Raw genomic sequence first — 20,518 nt, forward strand, 5'->3', positions numbered from 1 at the left:
TGGTTAGTAGAAATATAATGTGAGCCACATATATAATATATATAATTTAAAAATTTTTGAGTAGCCACATTAAAAAGTAAAAAGAAACAGGTGAAACTAATTTTAGGAACATATGTTATTTAACTCAATATATTCAAAATATTACTTCAATATATAGTCAATATAAAATTATTAGTGAGATATTTTACATTTTTTCTTACTAAGTCTTTGAAACCTGATGTGCATTTTACACTTACAGCACATCTCAATTTGTACTAGCCATGTTCCACGTGCTAGTGGTTACCATATTGGACAACATAGCTCTAGATCCTTGCTACTCAAAAGTGTGATCCCTGGATAGGCAGCATTGTATCACCTGGGAGCTTGCAAGAAAGGCACAATCTCAGGCTCCACCCTGGACTTACTGAATCAGAATTTGCATTTAACAAGACCTAGGTAATTCACATGCATACTGAAGTTTGAGAAGTAAAGTTCTAATTCACTATACTACCTTTCTTTGGGATTAAAAACCCAGTGTCCCCAAGGTATGATTCTAATAGAAAATGTAACTCTCTGGTCCAGTTGTCATTCTATTCAATAGATCATGGTTGAATTGTCTGAAAATCAGTCACGTAAGGTGACTGTGTGTCAGACGCTATACTTGGCACTGTGGGATTTGCTGAGCTGAAGAGGATATTGTTCCTGCTTTCAGGGAACTTACAACTGCCAAAGGATGCCTGGAGAATAATACAAGAAATCCAGTCTTCCACACTAAATCCTCTAAATAACTTCTCCGTCTCAAACGTAAATGTGGCAACTAGGCACTGGATTGCTCAAGCAGGCATTCAACTCAAGAGGTTCATGGGACAGAAACAAAACAGTTTCACTCCATTTGAAATTGGCTCACGGCAACGGTCTGAAGCAAACACTCAGGCTTTAGGACATGAACTCAATGGGTTCTTCTGAAAGGGTAGCAACCCTGTGTTTGTATAACAGGAAAGTTATAACATTCATCATGTTCAGATTCAGGAACTGTGCACTCAACTCAAGAGAAACCTGACAGTCTGATTTCCAGGTTCCAGTGACTTAGAATAGGAATTCCCATTTAAAGCAAAGAAAATAAGAAAAGAGGAAGTGCCAGTCCTTGTTTCTCTGTGTAGGTGTTGACAAACTATTAAATCATTAGGCTGTCCCTTGCCAGAAGCAGCAGAATAAATCTTGGAAGCTGACAAATGGTCAGCAGCTCTGTGTGTGCCTGCACACTCAGAGGCACACACAAAGGGCACACTGTTTCCCTTGGTTTATCTCCTGGCTGTGTAAATATTTCATGTGACATTTGGATTGGATTCTGAGCTAGTTTCCCACCAAGCTGATGGTTTTTTAATCTGCTTTCATCAGCCTACAATAAACTGTCTAACCTGTCTGCACAGTGCAGTGTACTCTGCCCACTGGCAAACAGAACAAATGGAACCAGGAGATCCCCGACATACTTTTCTCAGATGTCTGAAGGTGAGGAATTGCACCCAAGCTCTGCCCAAGCCAGAAACACAAGCTATGAGGCACTTGCCTCATCCCGTTATACCAGCACCCATGAGACCTTCCCAGACTAGACCAGTGCCAACGGGAGGTCACAACACATAACTTTGGCCTGCCATCCCGTTAAGACAGATCTTTGGCTCAACGTAATTGTGCCACTGCCAAAGATGAGGACGGCCGTAATCTCATTCATTCTGGCTTGTATTCATGCTGGCTTCTCTTCAGTTTCAGATGAATTCCTTTAGTTGTCCAAAATGCAGGAAATGCTGTGATAACCTAAACCACAAATTACTGGTTCAGAAAGCTCCTATATGGTAAGAAAAAAAAAAAGAAAGGAAGTACTGATACACGCTGCAATGTGATGACCCTTGAAAACTATGCTAAGTGAAAGAAGCCAGTGAAAAAAGAACACATATTGTAGAATTCCATTCATAGGAAATGTCCAGAATAGGCAAATCTATAGAGACAGAAAGTAGATTAATTGTTGCTAGGGTTGTGAGGAGAGCAATGCAGATTGACTGCTAGTGGGTATGGGATTTCTTTTAGGGGGGACAAAAATGTTCTGGAATTAGATAGTGGCAATGATTGCACAACTTTGTGAATATACTAAATACCACTGAGTTTCACACTTTAATTGGGTGAATTTTGTGGTATGAGAATTATACCTCGATAAAGCTGTTTTTTAACAAAATTAAGGCTCATTAAATGATTTCTTCCATCTTCTGCCCCCAAGCTCCTATAGACCAATCTTCTTAGCCTTGCTATTCTGTATTCTACTTATAGGAGAAATAAGCAAAAGCAAGACATGCAAGATGGCACTAGGAAAGCTAAAGTATCAGAAGAGTCTATCTACTCTACTGCCACAGTTCTCTACCATCCATCCATCCACCCACCTATCCATCCATTCATCCACTGAAAGTCTGCTATGTACTAGGCACTGAGGATAGATAGAGCATGAGTAAACCCTGCCCTTTCTATTAGGAGCTCATGATAAAAATGTTCTTTTTATTTATTTATTTTTTGGCCATGCCATGCGGCTTGTGGGATTTTAGTTCCCCGACCAGGGATCAAACCTGGGCTCTCATCAGTGAGAGCTCGGAGTCCTAACTGCTGGACTGCCAGGGAATTCCCAATAATGATGTTCTTAACATTGACCATGACACACCCTGGATTCATGAATTGCCTTTTGAATCATCAAAGATTAAAATATGTTAATTGCAATGTTAGTGTTATTCATATTCCAATTGTTTTGGAAACTGGGAATTTACAGATGATACTCTTCTTTAGAAGTTTCAATATCTGAAGTATAAGTTATACTGGGCAATTTATACTAATAGTAAAGCAAAATATTTAAAGAACGAGGAAGGATGCAAACTTCCTGTTTCCCCAAGATGTTGTTAGCAAGAGTACTTAATGAAAATAGCCAAACCAGAAAGGTGACAGCATGTATTTCAAGGTTTCCTCCTTTAAAAGGAATTGCTTTTAAATTTCTGAATCTACAGAATTTCTTAAGAGGTGGCCTTTTCCTTATTGTTTCAAGGTAAATGAAGACGTATATCTGCTGCCAATACTTCTGGTGTTAGTGTGGGGAAAGCTGGTACAAAGGAACTCAATTGTTCATTTCTTCAGGCAGTGTGTCACATGGAGAAATAACAGTTGATCTTTGGAGCCAGGCAGGCCAGGGTTCAAATCCTAGCTCACACTTCTTTTTTTTAACATCTTTATTGGAGCATAATTGCTTTACAATGGTGTGTTAGTTTCTGCTTTATAACAAAGTGAATCAGCTATACATACATATATATCCCCATATCTCCTCCCTCTTGCATCTCCCTCCCACCCCTCTAGGTGGTCACAAAGCACCATTAGCTCACACTTTTAATTCAGGCCTTCATCATCTTTTAGCTTCTCAGCTGTTCTTCCTATCTCTCAAAGTCATCCTTTGTACAGCAGCCCATGTAAACTCTCAAAAATTGGATCTTTTTACTACTCCCTTACTGAAAACCCTTTAGTGATACCACATCTATGATAGGAGGGTCTAAGCTCCTTAGCATGACTCATAAAACACTGGCTTCATAGCCTGGCCTCTAGCTACATCTTCTACCATTCTCCACCTTACATTTTTCACATAGCTGTTTGTAGTTGCACATAGAGAGACACACACAGGCACCCACTCCTCTACTCAGGCTGTTATGCTCTCCAAGAACCACTTTCCATCCTTTGGTGCCTGGATAATGGAATCATTTTTGCATTGGGGGTGGGGCGGCAGCATAGCTGTTATGAGTACATGCTCTCAAGCCAGATGCCAGGGCAAGTCAGGGCCCTGATCTAACCTCTTCCCCTAACTTTGGAAGCTAGATTAAAGGCAGTTGAGGAGATATTGACAATTGTGAAAAGCCCATTAAATTCTAGCATAAGCTACTTAAAATTTTTTATTTAAAAAAATCTGAGTAAGTAATAGATGCATACAGTATAAAATTCCAAAGGTAGGAAACAGTAGTTAGTAAAAGAATAAGTCTTTGTCATGCCCTAGACACCCAGTTACCTTACCAGCATTTTTGTAACTCTTTCAAGAGATAGACTGAATATGTCAGCATAAAAATATAATTTTGACACAGTATGGTAACATACTTTATACATTAGCCTGAATGTGTCCTTTTTATTTAATCATTATCTTGGAGTTCATTTCACAATGACCAAGCCTCTATTGATAAGCATTTAGATTGTTTCTAAATCGTTACAAAACTACTCCTTGAGAATTCTTTCACTATTCTTGCAGTGCCCTGCTCACCAGAAGAGAAATTCTTCTTTTTAAAAAAATTTTTTAATTAAAAAAACATTTATTTATTTCTTTGGCTGCGCCAGGTCTTAGCTGTGGCACGTGGGAATCTTCATTGCAGCATGCAGCTTCGTTAGTTGCGGGATGTGGGATCTTTTTAGTTGCCAGTATGCGGGATCTAGTTCTCTGACCAGGGATCAAACCCGGGCCCCCTACATTGGGAGCACGGAGTCTTAACCACTGGACCACCACGTAAGTCCCTTCTTCTTTTTTTAAAAAAAAATTCAATTCCTTTATATTCTTTTTCATTAAAAATTGCATTTACTGTGATTTTGTTTTCTAATCTCAAAGGTACTACTTTTCATTTGTAGAAAACTTGGAAGACATAAAAAAGCACACAGGAAAAAATCACTCATTTCTAATGCCAGTTATTTTAATGAATGTCCTCTAGTATTTTTTTCTATTCACCTATCTGTACTTTATTTTTATTTTTAATTATTTTTTTAAAATTTTATTTATTTTTATTTTTATTTTTGGCTGCGTTGGGTCTTCGTTGCTGTGTGCGGGCTTTCTCTGGTTGCGGCATGAGGGGACTACTCTCCATTGTGGTGCACGGGCTTCTCATTGCAGTGGCTTCTCTTATTGTGGAGCACGGGCTCTAGATGTGTGTGCTTCAGTAGTTGTGGCACACGGGCTCAGTAGTTGTGGCACGCGAGCTCTAGAGCACAGGCTCAGTAGTTGTGGTGCAGTCTTCGTTGCTGTGTGTGGGCTTTCTCTGGTTGCGGTCAGTGGGGGCTACTCTTCGTTGTGGAGCACGGGCTTCTCACTGCAGTGGCTTCTCTTGTTGTGGAGCACGGGCTCTAGGCACCCAGGCTTCAGTAGTTGTGACACGTGGGTTCAGTAGTTGTGGCACGTGAGCTCTAGAGCGCAGGCTCAGTAGTTGTGGCACATGGGCTTAGTTACTCCTCAGTATGTGGGATCTTCCCGGGCCAGGGCTCAAACCCATGTCTCCTGCATTGGCAGGCAGATTCTTAACCACTGCACCACCAAGGAAGCCCCATATCTGTACTTTATAAAAGGTCTATTCTTATATTTGAGGGGAAAATATGTGATAAAAAATAGTAAAAAAGAATAATAGCTTGCCATGTTTTAGTCACTAAAGCACCTTAAATTTAATGCACACAACAACCTTATGAGGTATGTACTACTCTCATTTTACAAATAGGGAAACTGAGGCACAAAGAACTATCCAGAGTCACACAGCTTAGGAAGTAATACAGCTGGGATCCGAGCCTAGATCCATTGGACCCCAGGTCATACTCTTACTCACTGTATCCTATTGCCTCTGCCAGTCTGCAGTGTCTAGAAAAATTGAAGATAGATAGATCCTATGACCCAGCAATTCCATTTGCAGTTCTGTGCTCTACAGAAACTTGCCCATGTGCCCAAGGAGACAAGTATAAGAATGGTCACTGCAATTGGCTGAATTCAGTGGCAAAAAATCAGGACTGATCCAAAATGTCCATTCAGATGTGAATGGATAAATAAAACAGAAGAGCCATACGACGAGATACAATAGAGCAGTTAAGTGGACTAAACTAGATCTATGTGAATAGATCTCAAAAAAACATTGAATGAAAAAAGCAGGTTGCAAAATGATATGCACGTTATGGTACCTTTTGTGTAAAAAAACCCAAACGTACCACTTACCAACCCCTCCCTTCCCCTGATACCATATCTTATTTCTGATTACTGTGAAAATGGACTGGGAAGATACACATCAAATTCATGATGATAGATGCCTTTGGGGAGTTGGAAGTACAATAGGACTGGGATGAGGGTCACAGAATATTCAACTTATCTGTAAATATTTTTAAGAAAAGACATACAGCTAAGATAAAATCTTAACCAATTTCATTTCTGAATGGTGGGAATATGTGCATTTGTTATATTCTTCTCTGCTACCATACTGTATTTAAAAATAATATTAGCTGATGTTTACTGAGCCCTTACTATGTACCAGGTATAGTTCTAAGTGTTTCACATGGGTTGGTTCATTATATCCTTACAAACACCCTATGAAGTAGGTACTATATTAGCTCCATTTTACAAATGAGGAAATTGAGGCACAGAGAGATTAAATAACTTCCTCAGGTCACACAGTAAGTGATGGGTATATCTGGCTCCAGGAACCATGCTTTTACCCTATTATCACCTTTTCCCTTCTAAGAATTCTCAAAATCTAAAAAAAAAAGCACAAAATCAAGTTCCTAAATGCTGAAGGAATGCAAAGTGGGAGAATAAACACAACTGTGCCATTGTTACCTTGCCTGCCACCTTCTGTTTGTATGTGCTATCTCAGTCTGGGAGGTGGCGGTGAGGGCTCCACTCTAGCACTAGCTCATAGTAGAACGGCAGGGATCTCTTCCTCACGAGGGAATCAAAACCAAAAATTCCACTCGGCCTCAAAACCAAAACTAAAATAACCAAAATATCGGGCAGAGCAAAATGAGATAGGCCAGTTGGGGGCATTACAGGGCACACACTCAATTTGAGCCTGTGTGTGAACTAGAGTTCACAGGAGTTAGCTAAGCCTAGTTTCTAGACTACAAAATGTTGGGCAGGGAGGAGATGGCAGCTAAGTAGGGTAGAAAAATGAGACTGGGAGGAAAGAGGAAAACCCTTTGGCTTCTTCCTATGGCAGAAGAAAACAGCCATCTGGTGCTTGAGCAGTGGGGTAGTAGGAAAAAGGGGAAGGATGGAGGGGGTGGGCAGGTGTTTCTCTAGCTCTCTTCCTGCTGTAGCCTCTGGTTTTAGTAGAGAAGTCCCCTTACTTCCTGGTGTAAGGGGAAGCAGCTCCCAGGCTCCAACTAAATAATAGGTAGGGAAACGGTGGAGTGGGAGGAGAAGACTGCCCTGCTGGAAAGAGAGTCTGAAGAACAGCAGTGAACAACCCAAACACTGGGAGGCTGTACAGTGCAGTGGGGAAGAGCTTAGACTCCAGAGCCAGCCTGCCTGGGTCTGAATCCTGGATCTGCCACTTATTCATTCTGCCAACTTGGGCAAGCCACCTGTGAAATGGGGCTATAATAGAATTGTTGACACTACAGATGTGCGAATGCATCTAAAGCACTTAGAACAGTGCCAGGCACGTAGTAATCACCCTATGAGTGTTTGCTATTATTATTATCATCATTATATATGAGTACCTACTTGTTTCCAGGCACTGTGGTAGGAATTGCGGATGGAGAGAAGCATCACAGGTTTTGATGTCTTTTTGAAAAAGATACAGTTTTTGCCCTTGCATTTAGTTTAGTTGGAGGAAACAGCTGAGTAAATGAATTACAATGCAATATGATAAGGTCTCAGATAACTACAGATCTTCCTCAACTTACGATGGGGTTACATCCTGATAAATCCATTGTAAGTTGAAAATACGTTAGGTCAAAAATGCATTTAATACACCTATTGAACATAGCTTAGCCTTGCCTACCTTAACCATGCTCAGAACACTTACATTAACCTACAGTTCGGCAAAACCATCTAACGCAAAGTATATTTTATAATAAAGTGTTAAATATCTCATGTAATTTATTGAATACTGTACTGAAAAACAGAATGGGTGTACAGAATGGTTATAAGTGTGTCAGTTGTTTACTCTTGTGATCGCATGGCTGACTGGGAGCTGTGGCTTGCTGCCACTGACCAGCATCACAAGAGACTATTGCACCGCATGTTGCTAGCCTGGGAAAAGATCAAAATTCAAAATTTGAAGTATGGTTTCTACTGATTGTGTATCACCTTCACACCATAATAAAGTTAAAAAATTGTAAATTGAACCATCGTAAGTCAGGGACCGTTAGTATGTGTCAGGTGCTATAGGATCCCAGAGAAAGAAGTGATTGACTATGGAGGGGAGGGGTGGCCTGGGAGGACTTCACAAACAAATGACATGGGAGTTGGAGCTTGAAGGAAGAATAGGATTTTATCAGGCAGTCACGTGGGAGGAGGGACGTTCCTGGTATAGGAATATCTCGGTCAAAGGCATGGCTGGAACCATGTTCAGGGCAGTGGGAAAAACAGATTAGGGTACAATCTAGAAGGATCCTGTGTACTCTACTAAGGGGAATTTTGGATCTGTAAGCTCTGGGAGGGTGAGGATGTGTGTGTGTGTGTGTGTGTGTGTGCGTGTGTGTGTGTGTGTGTATTTGAAACAGGGGGATAACATGATTAAAGATGCATTGCTCAAAAATAACTGATATGGGAGATTGGTTCAAGATGGTGGAGTAGAAGGACGTGCACTCACTCCCTCTTGCGAGAGCACCAGAATCACAACTAACTGTTGAACAGTCATCGACAGGAAGACAATGGAACTCACCAAAAAAGATACCCCCCATCCAAAGACAAAGGAGAAGCCACAACGAGATGGTAGGAGGGGCGCAATCACAATAAAATCAAATCCCATAACTGCTGGGTGGGTGACTCACAAACTGGAGAATACTTATACCACAGAAGTCCACCCACTGGAGTGAAGGTTCTGAGCCCCACGTCAGGCTTCCCAACCTGGGGATCTGGCAACGGGAGGAGGAATTCCTAGAGAATCAGACTTTGAAGGCTAGTGGGATTTGATTGTAGGACTTTGAAAGGACTGGGGGAAACAGAGACTCGACTCTTGGAGGGCACACACAAAGTAGAGTGAGCATCGAGACCCAGGGGAAGGAGCAGTGACACCATAGGAAACTGAACCAGACCTACCTGCTAGTGTTGGAGGGTCTCCTGCAGAGGCAGGAGGTGGCTGTGGCTCACCATGGGGACAAGGACACTGGCAGCAGAAGTTCTGGGAAGTACTCCTTAGTGCGAGCCCTCCCAGAATCTGCCATTAGCCCCACCAAAGAGCCAGGTAGGCTCCAGTGTTGGGTCACCTCAGGCCAAACAACCAACAGGGAGGGAACCCAGCCCCATGCATCAGCAGACAAACGGATTAAAGTTTTACTGAGCTCTGCCCACCAGAGCAACAGTCAGCTCTACCCACCAACAGTCCCTCCCATTAGGAAGCTTGCACAAGCCTCTTAGACAGCCTCATCCACCAGAGGGCAGACAGCAGAAGCAAGAAGAACTACACTTCTGCAACCTGTGGAAGGAAAACCACATTCACAGAAACATAGACAAAATGAAAAGGCAGAGGACTTTGTACCAGACGAAGGAACAAGATAAAACCCCAGAGAAACAACTAAATGAAGTGGAGATAAGCAACCTTCCAGAAAAAGAATTCAGAATAGTGATAGTGAAGATGATCCAGGACCTCGAAAAAAGAATGGAGGCAAAGATTGAGAAGATGCAAGAAATGTTTCACAAAGCCCCAGAAGAATTAAAGGAGAAACATCTAGAAGAATTAAAGAACAAACAGAAATGACCAATATAGTAACTGAAATGAAAACTACATTAGAAGGAATCAATAGCAGAATAACTGAGGCAGAAGAATGGAGAAGTGACCTGGAAGACAGAATGGTGGAATTCACTGCTGCGGAACAGAATAAAGAAAAAAGAATGAAAAAAAATGAAGACAGCCTGGGAGACCTGAAGACCTGAAGACCTCTGGGACAACATTAAACGCAATAACATTCACATGATAGGGGTCCCAGGAGGAGAAGAGAGAGAGAAAGCACCCGAGAAAATATTTGAAGAGATTATAGCCGAAAACTTCCCTAACATGGGAAGGGAAATAGCCACCCAAGTCCAGGAAGCACAGAGTCCCAGACAGGCTAGACCCAAGGAGAAACACGCCGAGACACATAGTAATCAAATTGACAAAAATTAAACACAAAGAAAAATTATTGAAAGTACCATGGGAAAAATGACAAATAACATACAACGGAACTCCCATAAGGTTAACAGCTGATTTCTCAGCAGAAACTAACTCTACAAGCCAGAAGGGAGTGGCATGATATATTTAAAGTAATGAAAGGGAAGAACCTACAACCAAGATTACTCTACAGGGCAAGGATCTCATTCAGATTCGATGGAGAAATCAAAAGCTTTACAGACACACAAAGGCTAAGAGAATTCACTATGACCAAACAAGCTCTACAAGAAATGCTAGGAACTTCTCTAAGTGGGAAACACAGAGAAGAAAAGGACCTACAAAAACAAACCCATAACAATTAACAAAATGGTAATAGGAACATACATATTGATAATTACCTTAAACGTGAATGGATTTAATGCTCCAACCAAAAGATACAGGCTCACTGAATGGATACGAAAACAAGACCCATATATATGCTGTCTACAACAGGCCCGCTTCAGACCTAGGGACACATACAGACTGAAAGTGAAGGGATGGGAAAAGATATTCCATGCAAATGGAAATCAAAAGAAAGCTGGAGTAGCACTACTCATACCAGATAAAATAGACTTTAAAATAAAGAATGTTACAAGAGACAAGGAAGGACACTACATAATGATCAAGAGATCAATCCAAGAAGAAGATATAACAATTATAAATATATATGCACCCAACATAGGAGCACTTCAATACATAAGGCAACTGCTAACAGCTCTAAAAGAGGAAATCGACAGTAACACAATAGTAGTGGGGAACTTTAACAGCTCAATTACACCAATGGACAGATCATCCAAAATGAAAATTAATAAGGAAACATAAGCTTTAAATGACACAATAGACCAGATAGATTTAATTGATACTTATAGGACATTCCATCCAAAAACAGCAGATTACACTTTCTTCTCAAGTGCACATGGAACATTCTCCAAGATAGATCACATCTTGGGTCACAAATCAAGCCTCAGTAAATTTAAGAAAACTGAAATCATATCAATCATCTTTTCCGACCACAATGCTATGAGATTAGAAATCAATTACAGGGAAAAAAACGTAAAAAAAAGAAACACATGGAGGCTAAACAATACCTTACTAAATAACCAAGAAATCACTGAAGAAACCAAAGAGGAAATAAAAAAAAAAACCTAGAGACAAATTACAACAAAAACACGACGATCCAAAACCTATGGGATGCAGCAAAAACAGTTCTAAGAGGGACGTTTATAGCAATACAAGCTTACCTCAAGAAACAAGAAAAATCTCAAATAAACAATCTAACTTTACACCTAAAGGAACTAGAGAAAGAGAACAAACAAAACCCAAAGTTAGTATAAGGAAAGAAATCATGAAGTAGAAATAAAAAAACAATAGCAAAGATCAATAAAACTAAAAGCTAAAACTAAAAGCTGGTTCTTTGAGAAGATAAACAAAATTGATAAACCTTTAGCCAGACTCATCAAGAAAAAGAGGGAGAGGACTCAAACTAATAAAATTAGAAATGAAAAAGGAGAAGTTACAATGGACACCGCAGAAATACAAAGCATCACAAGAGACTACTACAAGCAACTCTATGCCAATAAAATAGACAACCTGGAAGAAATGGACAAATTCTTAGAAAGGTATAACCTTCCAAGACTGAACCAGGAAGAAATAGAAAATACGAACAGACCAATCACAAGTAGTGAAATTGGAACTGTGATTAAAAATCTTCCAACAAACAGAAGTTCAGGACCAGATGGCTTCACAGGTGAATTCTATCAAACATTCAGAGAAGAGCTAACACCCATCCTTCTCAAACTCTTCCAAAAAATTTCAGAGGAAGGAACACTCCCAAACTCATTCTATGAGGCCACAATTACCCTGATACCAAAGCCAGACAAAGATACTACAAAAAAAGAAAATTACAGACCAATATCCCTGATGAATATAGAAGCAAAAATCCTCAACAAAATACTAGCAAACAGAATCCAACAGCACATTGAAAGGATCATACACCATGATCAAGTGGGATTTTTTCCAGGGAGTAAGGATTCTTCAATATATACAAATCAATCAATGTGATATACCATATTAAAAAACTGAAGAATAAAAACCATATGATCATCTCAATAGATGCAGAAAAAGCTTTTGACAAAATTCAACACCCATTTATGAGAAAAACTCTCCAGAAAGTGGGCATAGAGGGAACCTACCTCAACATAATAAAGGCCATATATGACAAACCCACAGCAAACATCATTCTCAATGGTGAAAAACTGAAAGCATTACCTCTAAGATCAGGAACAAGACAAGGATGTCCACTCTCACCACTATTATTCAACATAGTTTTGGAAGTCCTAGCCATGGCAATCAGAGAAGAAAAAGAAATAAAAGGAATACAAATTGGAAAAGAAGAAGTAAAACGGTCACTGTTTGCAGATGACATGATACTATATATAGAGAATCCTAAAGATGCCACCAGGAAACTACTAGAGGTAATCAATGAATTTGGTGAAGTTGCAGGATACAAAATTAATGCACAGAAATCTCTTGCATTCCTATACACTAATGATGAAAAATCTGAAACAGAAATTAAGGAAACACTCCCATTTACCATTGCAACATAAAGAATAAAATACCTAGGAATAAACCTACCTAGGGAGAAAAAAGAACTGTATGCAGAAAACTATAGGACACTGATGAAAGAAATTAAAGATGATACCAACAGATGGAGAGATATACCATGTTCCTGGACTGGAAGAATGGATATTGTGAAAATGACTATACCACCCAAAGCAATCTACAGATTCAATGCAATCCCTATCAAATTACCAGTGGCATTTTTTACAGAACTAAAACAAAAAAAATCTTAAAATTTGTATGGAGACACAAAAGACCCCGAATAGCCAAAGCAGTCTTGAGGGAAACAAATGGAGCTGGAGGAATCAGACTCCCTGACTTCAGAATATACTACAAAGCTACAGTAATCGAGACAATATCGTACTGGCACAAAAACAGAAATATAGATCAATGGAACAGGATGGAAATCCCAGAGATAAACCCACACCTACGGTCAACTAATCTACAACAAAGGAGGCAAGGATACACAATGGAGAAAAGACAGCCTCTTCAAGAAGTGGTGCTGGGAAAACTGGACAGCTACATGTAAAAGAATGAAATTAGAACACTCCCTAACACCATACACAAAAATAAACTCAAAATGGATTAGAGAGTTAAATGTAAGACTGGACACTATAAAACTCTTAGAGGAAAACATAGGAAGAACACTCTGATGTAAATCACAGCAAGATCTTTTTTGATTCACCTCCTAGAGTAATGGAAATAAAAGCAAAAATAAACAAATGGGGCCTAATGAAACTTGAAAGCTTTTGCAAAGCAAAGGAAACTACAAACAAGATGAAAGGACAACCCTCAGAATGGCAGAAAATATTTGCAAATGAATCAACGGACAAAGGATTAATCTCCAAAATATATAAACAGGTCATGCAGCTCAATATTAAAAAAACAAACAACCCAATAAAAAAATGGGCAGAAGACCTAAATAGACATTTTTCCACAGAAGATATACAGATGGCTAAGAAGCACATGAAAAGCTGCTCAACATCACTAATTCTTAGAGAAATGCAAATCAAAACTACAATGAGGTATCACCTCACACCAGTTGGAATGGGCATCATCAGAAAATCTACAAACAACAAATGCTGGAGAGGGTGTGGAGAAAAGGGAACCCTCCTGCACTGTTGTTGGGAATGTAAATTGATACAGCCACTATAGAGAACAGTATGGAGGTTCCTTAAAAAACTAAAAATAAAATTACCATATGACCCAGCAATCCCATTACTGGGCATATACCCAGAGAAAACCATAATTCAAAAAGACACATGCACCCCAATGTTCATTGCGGCACTATTTATAATAGCCAGGTCATGGAAGCAACCTAAATGCTCATCGACAGATGAATGGATAAAGTAGATGTGGTACATATATACAATGGAATATTACTCAGACATAAAAAGGAATGAAATTGGGTCATTTGTAGAGACGTGGATGGATCTAGAGACTGTCATACAGAGTGAAGTAAGTCAGAAAGAGAAAAACAAATATCATATGTTAATGCATATTTATGGAACCTAGAAAAATAGTACAGATGAACCAGTTTGCAGGGCAGAAATAGAGATACAGATGTAGAGAACAAACGTGTGGTCACCAAGGGGGGAATGTGGCAGGGGGGTGGTGGTGGTGGTGGGATGAATTGGGAGATTAGGGTTGACATATATACACTAATATGTATAAAATAGATAACTAATAAGAACCTGCTGTATAAAAAAAATAAAGAAAATAAAATTCAAAAATTCAAAATAAAACTGATATGAAACACACACACATAACACACTGCTACAGGCTAAATTCAACATGTTTTGAACCCTTAACCTTCAATGTGACAATATGTAGAATAAGGAAATAATTAAGTTTATAGGGGTAAGGCCCTGATCCCATAGGATTAGTGCCCTTATAAGAAGAGACATCAGAGCTTGATCCCATTCTCTCTCTCCCTCCCGCATTCCCCCTCTCTTTTCCTCTCTTTCCTTCTCCCTCTCCCTGTTCCTTTCCCCTCTTTGTGCATGTACTGAGGAAAGGCAATGTGTGGACACAGCAAGAAAGTGGCTGTCTGCAAGCCAGGAAGAAAGTTCTTTCCAGGAACTGACCCTGCTGGACTTTGATCTGGGACAACTAGCCTCCAGAACTGTGAGAAAATAAATTTCTATTGTTTAAGTTACCCAGTCTGTGGGATTTTGTTATAGCAGCCAGAGAAGACTAATACATACATGTGCACATCTTGGTTTTCCCTTGCTTAAGACACTTCAACAGCTGCCCATTACTTGGTGCTCTTAAGTCTTAAGTCTTTGCCATGGCCTACAAGGTCCTATAATAACCAGTTCCATGATTATCTCTCCAACTTCACCTACTCTCCCTGGACTTCCCAGCTCTGGCCTTACTGCCTCTCATTCAGTTCTTCAAAGAAGCACTGCTCTATTCTCTCCTAGGGCCTTCACACATGGTGTTTCCTCTGCCAGGAAAGCTCTTCTTCCAAGATCTTGCCTTGTTGCCTCTACTTGGTCTTCAGAGCTCAGCTTTAATCTCATTGCAGTGAATCTGATGCTTCCCAAGATTAGAGAACCTTTTCATGTCATATGCTCTCAACTTCCTCTACTTCTACTTGGTAGCACTCATCTCAGTTGGATTTAAATAATTAATTTCGTAAGTGAGTTTTAAATGTTGTCCCCGTGGCTGAAATATAAGCACCTAAAGGCAGGATTCACACCAAGCTTCTTAAGCACTGGATTCCCGAGTGTGTAGCACAGAGTAAGCATGCTACTTGTTGAATGAATGAATGAGTGAATGAGACTATTGCAATAGTACAGGCAGGAGTTGATATGGGTACAAACCATAGCAGTGACACTACAGTGACTAGGATACACCTTGTTTAAAAAAAAGCCTTAATGACTACACTATGCATTAACATTTTGAAATGTTAGTAGTGTTAGTAAAAATTTTAATTAAACAAAGAGAAGTCATGCCCTCATGGTTATAACACTTAGTGCTATAGACTGAACTGGGTCCCTCCCAAATTCATATGTTGAAGTCCTAATCCCCTTGTGTGACTGTACTTGGAGATGGAGTCTTTGGCAGATAATTATGTTTATATGAAGTCATGAAGGTGGAGCCCTCATGATGGGATTAGTCCCCTTATAAGAAGAGACACCAGCGAGCTTACTCTCTCTCCCTCCCATGTGAGGACACAGAGAGAAGGCAGCCATCTATGAACCAGGAAGAGAGCACTCATCAGAAACCTACCATGCTGGCATCTTGATCTTGGACTTCTAGCCTCTAGACTGTGAGAAAATAATTTCTGTTATTTAAGCTACCCAGTCTATGGTATTTTGTTATGGCAATCCAAGCTGACTGATACACTTAATATTGGCTATAGTACTGGTCCTTATTTATATGCCATCTTAAGCAATTTTTCTCTAATTGTTTGTTGGGTATAGCTTCTGCCTCCCCACTAGGCTATAACTTCCTATAAGTCATAGATCATGTCTTTTAAATCACCAGAAGCACCTACAACCACGTTGGGCACATGGTGGTAGTCAAAAAATCCCTATAGAAGGATACAACTGCACAAGGAGAGATGCTGAGTGTTCATAGCTAGAAAAGGACACTGAGACTCTGGAATTAGTGTCAGCTTTGTCACAGATGTCCTAAGTGTCTCTAAACAAATTAGCATATTTCTTCCTTTCTATCCATTTGCTTCTTCAGCTGTGGTATTTCTTCCTTCCCTTATGGAGTTTTGGTGAGACTTAAATATAAGCCAGTATTTTCAGACCCTTTGTAAGGAAGTGGAGAGACTAGGTTTCTGAGTCAGAAAAACTTGGGTTCAAAATCTAGTTTTCTCACTTACTAACATGGATTGGAGCACCAACCTTGTGTGAGGTGCTTCATACACACGGACTCCTTCAGTCTTCACAATCACATTGCATAGTGCGTATGAGAAAACTGAGCTTCTGAGACACTGGGTAAATTACCCAGGTCCCACTGCTAGTTAGAGGATCAGAATCCCAAACTGGCTCAAAATCCCACATTCTTTCTACCATACTACAGGCTCCAAAAGAGGATAAAGGTTAACGTCTAGAAAGAATAACCTCCTACACTGGATTTCATGACTCCATTCAACAGGGACAAAAGTTTTTGCTTTTCTTTGGGAAAACAGGAAGCTGCCACCTTAATATTTAAGTAATGTAGTAGGGCCAGTTGGAATCAGATTTTCAAAAGGACTATGACCCAAAAGAGGATACGAGCCATTTCACTAGCCTTAGGGCGCCATGGGGGCAGGGATGCGGTTGTCTTATTTACTTCTGTATTATTAGAACCCAGCACTGTGCCTGGCTCTAGGAAGCACTCAATGACTATTTGTGGAAAGTATTTACCTAGTGCAATGGAGGGGCTGAGAGAGAGTACATTCTGTGGCCTGGTATTGTGGCTTCTAGAAAGGTGTAGCTATAGAGATTAGGCCTGAAAGAGCCAGTCACATGGCTGCTAAGGTTTGGAACTGAAGTATTTTTCTCATACATTTTAGATTCACAATGAAACAAGATTCCCTGGTGGGAATTTTCCCAAAGACTGGATCCAGACACCCAATAAAAGGGTTACAAGTGTACTTGCATATAATTTGCAAATGGTTTATATCTAACTACATTCTCTGTCATCTATTCCCTGGTAATTTTCAAGGCAAAAATTTATTGCTATCCTAAAGATTATTGCTTTTTTAAATTTATTTATTTATTTTTTGCGGTATGCGGGCCTCTCACTGTTGTGGCCTCTCCCGTTGCGGAGCACAGGCTCTGGATGCGCAGGCTCAGTGGCCATGGCTCACGGGCCCAGCCGCTCCGCAGCATGTGGGATCTTCCTGCACCAGGGCACAAACCCGTGTCCCCAGCATCAGCAGGCAGACTCTCAACCACTGCGCCACCAGGGAAGCCCGTATTGCATAATTTATAAAAATAATAAAAATTTATCTTCTCTTTCTTAAGCAAAAAAGAATAGACAGTACCACGTTACGCTGTCAAGGCTGTTCAGTGCAGACAAGTCACATCTTTATTACTGCCATATAAATTGTTTGATCAATCATTTTAGGTTCTATTATAAAATTTAAAATGTGAGGTGTACCTGTCCATATTAGCTATTATCACTACTGTTTCTAGTATAGCAATCCCCTATGTCATCAACACGAGCACTGCCCCATTCAAAAGGCATTTTGGAGGGATTTCAATTAGATAGAGGCCCTCCAAGTAGAAATCTGTGTTACTGAGGTTTCAAAGCAAGGGCAGTTTTCCCTACCACTCACCAACACAATTAAGGTTCAGTTGCAGAGACATACTTCTCAAGGGTAGAGGAGGCTGAGGTGACAGAGAGCAGAACTATGAACATCCATTCCTAAGTCACAGGCAGAAGTTTTGCTCTGTAAGCTGATTCTTGATAGAGTAGCAATTTATAAATGGAAAGAGATATGGGATTTATCATTCAGTAAGCATTTATTGAGGGCCTGCTATGTGCAAGATACTACATAAGCATCACAGCTTAATAAGGAGAACTTTCAAATCTATCAGGTCTTTTCTTGTCATTACCTTAAAATATCATGTCCTGTATTTAAAAATGGCAATGTAATCATGAGAAAAAAAATCCAAGCTCAACATCAGTACAACTTACATTTGCCCTCTCAAGTGATGATAAAAAGAACTGTCTAATGTGCTTTAACAAGCTTTTGCACATGCTGTTCCCTCTGCTTGGAATTCTCTTTCCCCCTCTCCTGTCTGCCTGGTGAAATCCTACCCATCCTTCAGGATATCAACTGAAATATCATCTCCTTGGTGAGCCCTTCTGATGTCCTCCTGAGAGAATCATTCCTTTCTCTACACTCACAAAGCTCTTTGCATAGAACTTCTACTCTCATACTCCATTGTAATTTTTTCTTTCTCACACTGTACTCTGAGCTCCATAAGTCAGGGAACACCTCTGATTCATCTTGGTATCCCCAGCACAACGCCTGCATATAGTAGTCAGTAAATGATTGATGAAATTCCCTGACCACTTTGGAAAATAAATCTAGTAACACATTACAGAGAGTGTTACAGAAACCTAACAAGGCTTTGCACATAGTATGTGCTTAATGAAGGAAGGTTTGCTGACATTGAATGTGGTACAAATGGTGCTTCTCTTAGGTCAAGGCTATAGACAGCAATTCTTGCTAGCCCCTTTATGGCGCCACATAGCAGGCACAAGCCCTTCACAGACAGACATCCTTGTGATGTTCCAGTCACTGAATGGTACATGTGCCCCAAACCATCACCCCCACTGGCTTGCCAGAGGGCATGAAATGGTCCATTATTAGTTACTTCTTGGGGTTAAGGCATTTGCTACAGAAGTTCCCTGCTGGATTGCTTTCAGACAGAGGAAAAATTCATCAGAAGCCACCTGAAAGATTTTGCACCTCTTAGAAGACCTGTAGATCATTCATGCCCCTCTCCTTCTAATTACAATCTGCAGTCCAGAGAAAATTCAGAACACAGGAAAAGGTCCTTAAAGAGTCGAGATCTCACACAGCTTAAATTGTACCTTATAATCACAGTAGACAACCCCTGTCAGCTTAGAGTTACAAATTTTGCTGTTTACAAAGTCCTGTGAGGCACAAATCTAAAGAAGGTAAAAAACCACAAAAACCGAGTCAACATTATTAACCTTTTTTGTATCAAAGCACTAAAAATGTCTAAACTTTGGCTTTTAATCATAGCCATTTGCAAAATCCTACTAATTTTTCTCTGGTTGTTGGGGAATAAAACCCTTTTTCTGTTTCTGATGACGGTTGTGTAGAAGGAAACTCACTTTATAGTTTGCAAATGCTACTTTCATTGGAAATACACCTATCTTGTAGACCTTTAGTATATAATCACCAAATATCAATACTATATATATATATTTTTTGGTCAATACAGGCACAAAATGGTCAATCACTCCTGTGTTACCTAGAAACCAGTTAGGCCAACTCCACATTTTCTGAGCATTCTAGTTAAGAGTAACTGAGGGGACTTCCCTGGCGGTCCACTGGTTAGGACTCTGTGCTTCCACTGCAGGGGGCACGGTTTCCACCCCTGGTCAGGGAACTAAGATACTGTATGCCACATGGCATGGCCAAAAAAAAAAAAAAAATTGAGATCATCTTTCCCTAATTTTGAAAATCAGGAGGTTTTGTGACTCATTGATTACTTAGGGAGTTCTTATTCAGCATTGGTAGTTGAACATATTAAGTAGAAGGCCAAAGCTAAACTCTGTTGTATTTAGCTGGAACAAAGACCAGTCTTGCTTTCAAATCTGTGTTAGCACTGTTTGAACAGTAAAATAATCAAAAGCCCAGAGATAAGCCAAGTTTCTCAGCATAATCCTCTTCCACGTCTGTTAGCTTGGGGAGGGATGGGTGAGAGACGGACAATGCCAACACAAATGGAAGTGTACAGTGAAGAAAGAAAAGGAGGGCCAGAACAGTGGGTGAAAAGTTAACTTACTTCACTTAGACCACCATATGAAAACCAGATGTGTCGAAAATGTTGGATGAGAAAAACTGGTGTTACTGATATAGCGTGAACAAACCCTTTGTGCTTTCCTCCCAACACAGTATCATTACAGGGTGCCAGAGGTGTCATTTTATTTCATTTCACATGTAGCACATTCTCAACAAGTTAAACCGTTTCTAATCTTGTGTAATTAGATAGGTCTCGCTACATCCCTCAGTTGAAGGATTTTATAGGCTGCCTTGTTCTGTCTCCTTTTTGTGA

General features: G+C 40.0%; 1 protein-coding gene across 5 annotated transcripts in view; it reads right to left on the bottom strand.

Moving 5' to 3' along the window:
• The window catches only part of HDAC8 (histone deacetylase 8), a 243,865-nt gene that overhangs the window by 50,138 nt on the left and 173,209 nt on the right, over positions 1-20,518 (bottom strand). The gene's annotated exons all lie outside the window — the stretch shown is intronic.

This window comes from Tursiops truncatus, chromosome X (assembly GCF_011762595.2).
Source record: "Tursiops truncatus isolate mTurTru1 chromosome X, mTurTru1.mat.Y, whole genome shotgun sequence".
In the NCBI taxonomy this organism is placed as follows: Eukaryota; Metazoa; Chordata; class Mammalia; order Artiodactyla; family Delphinidae; genus Tursiops; species Tursiops truncatus.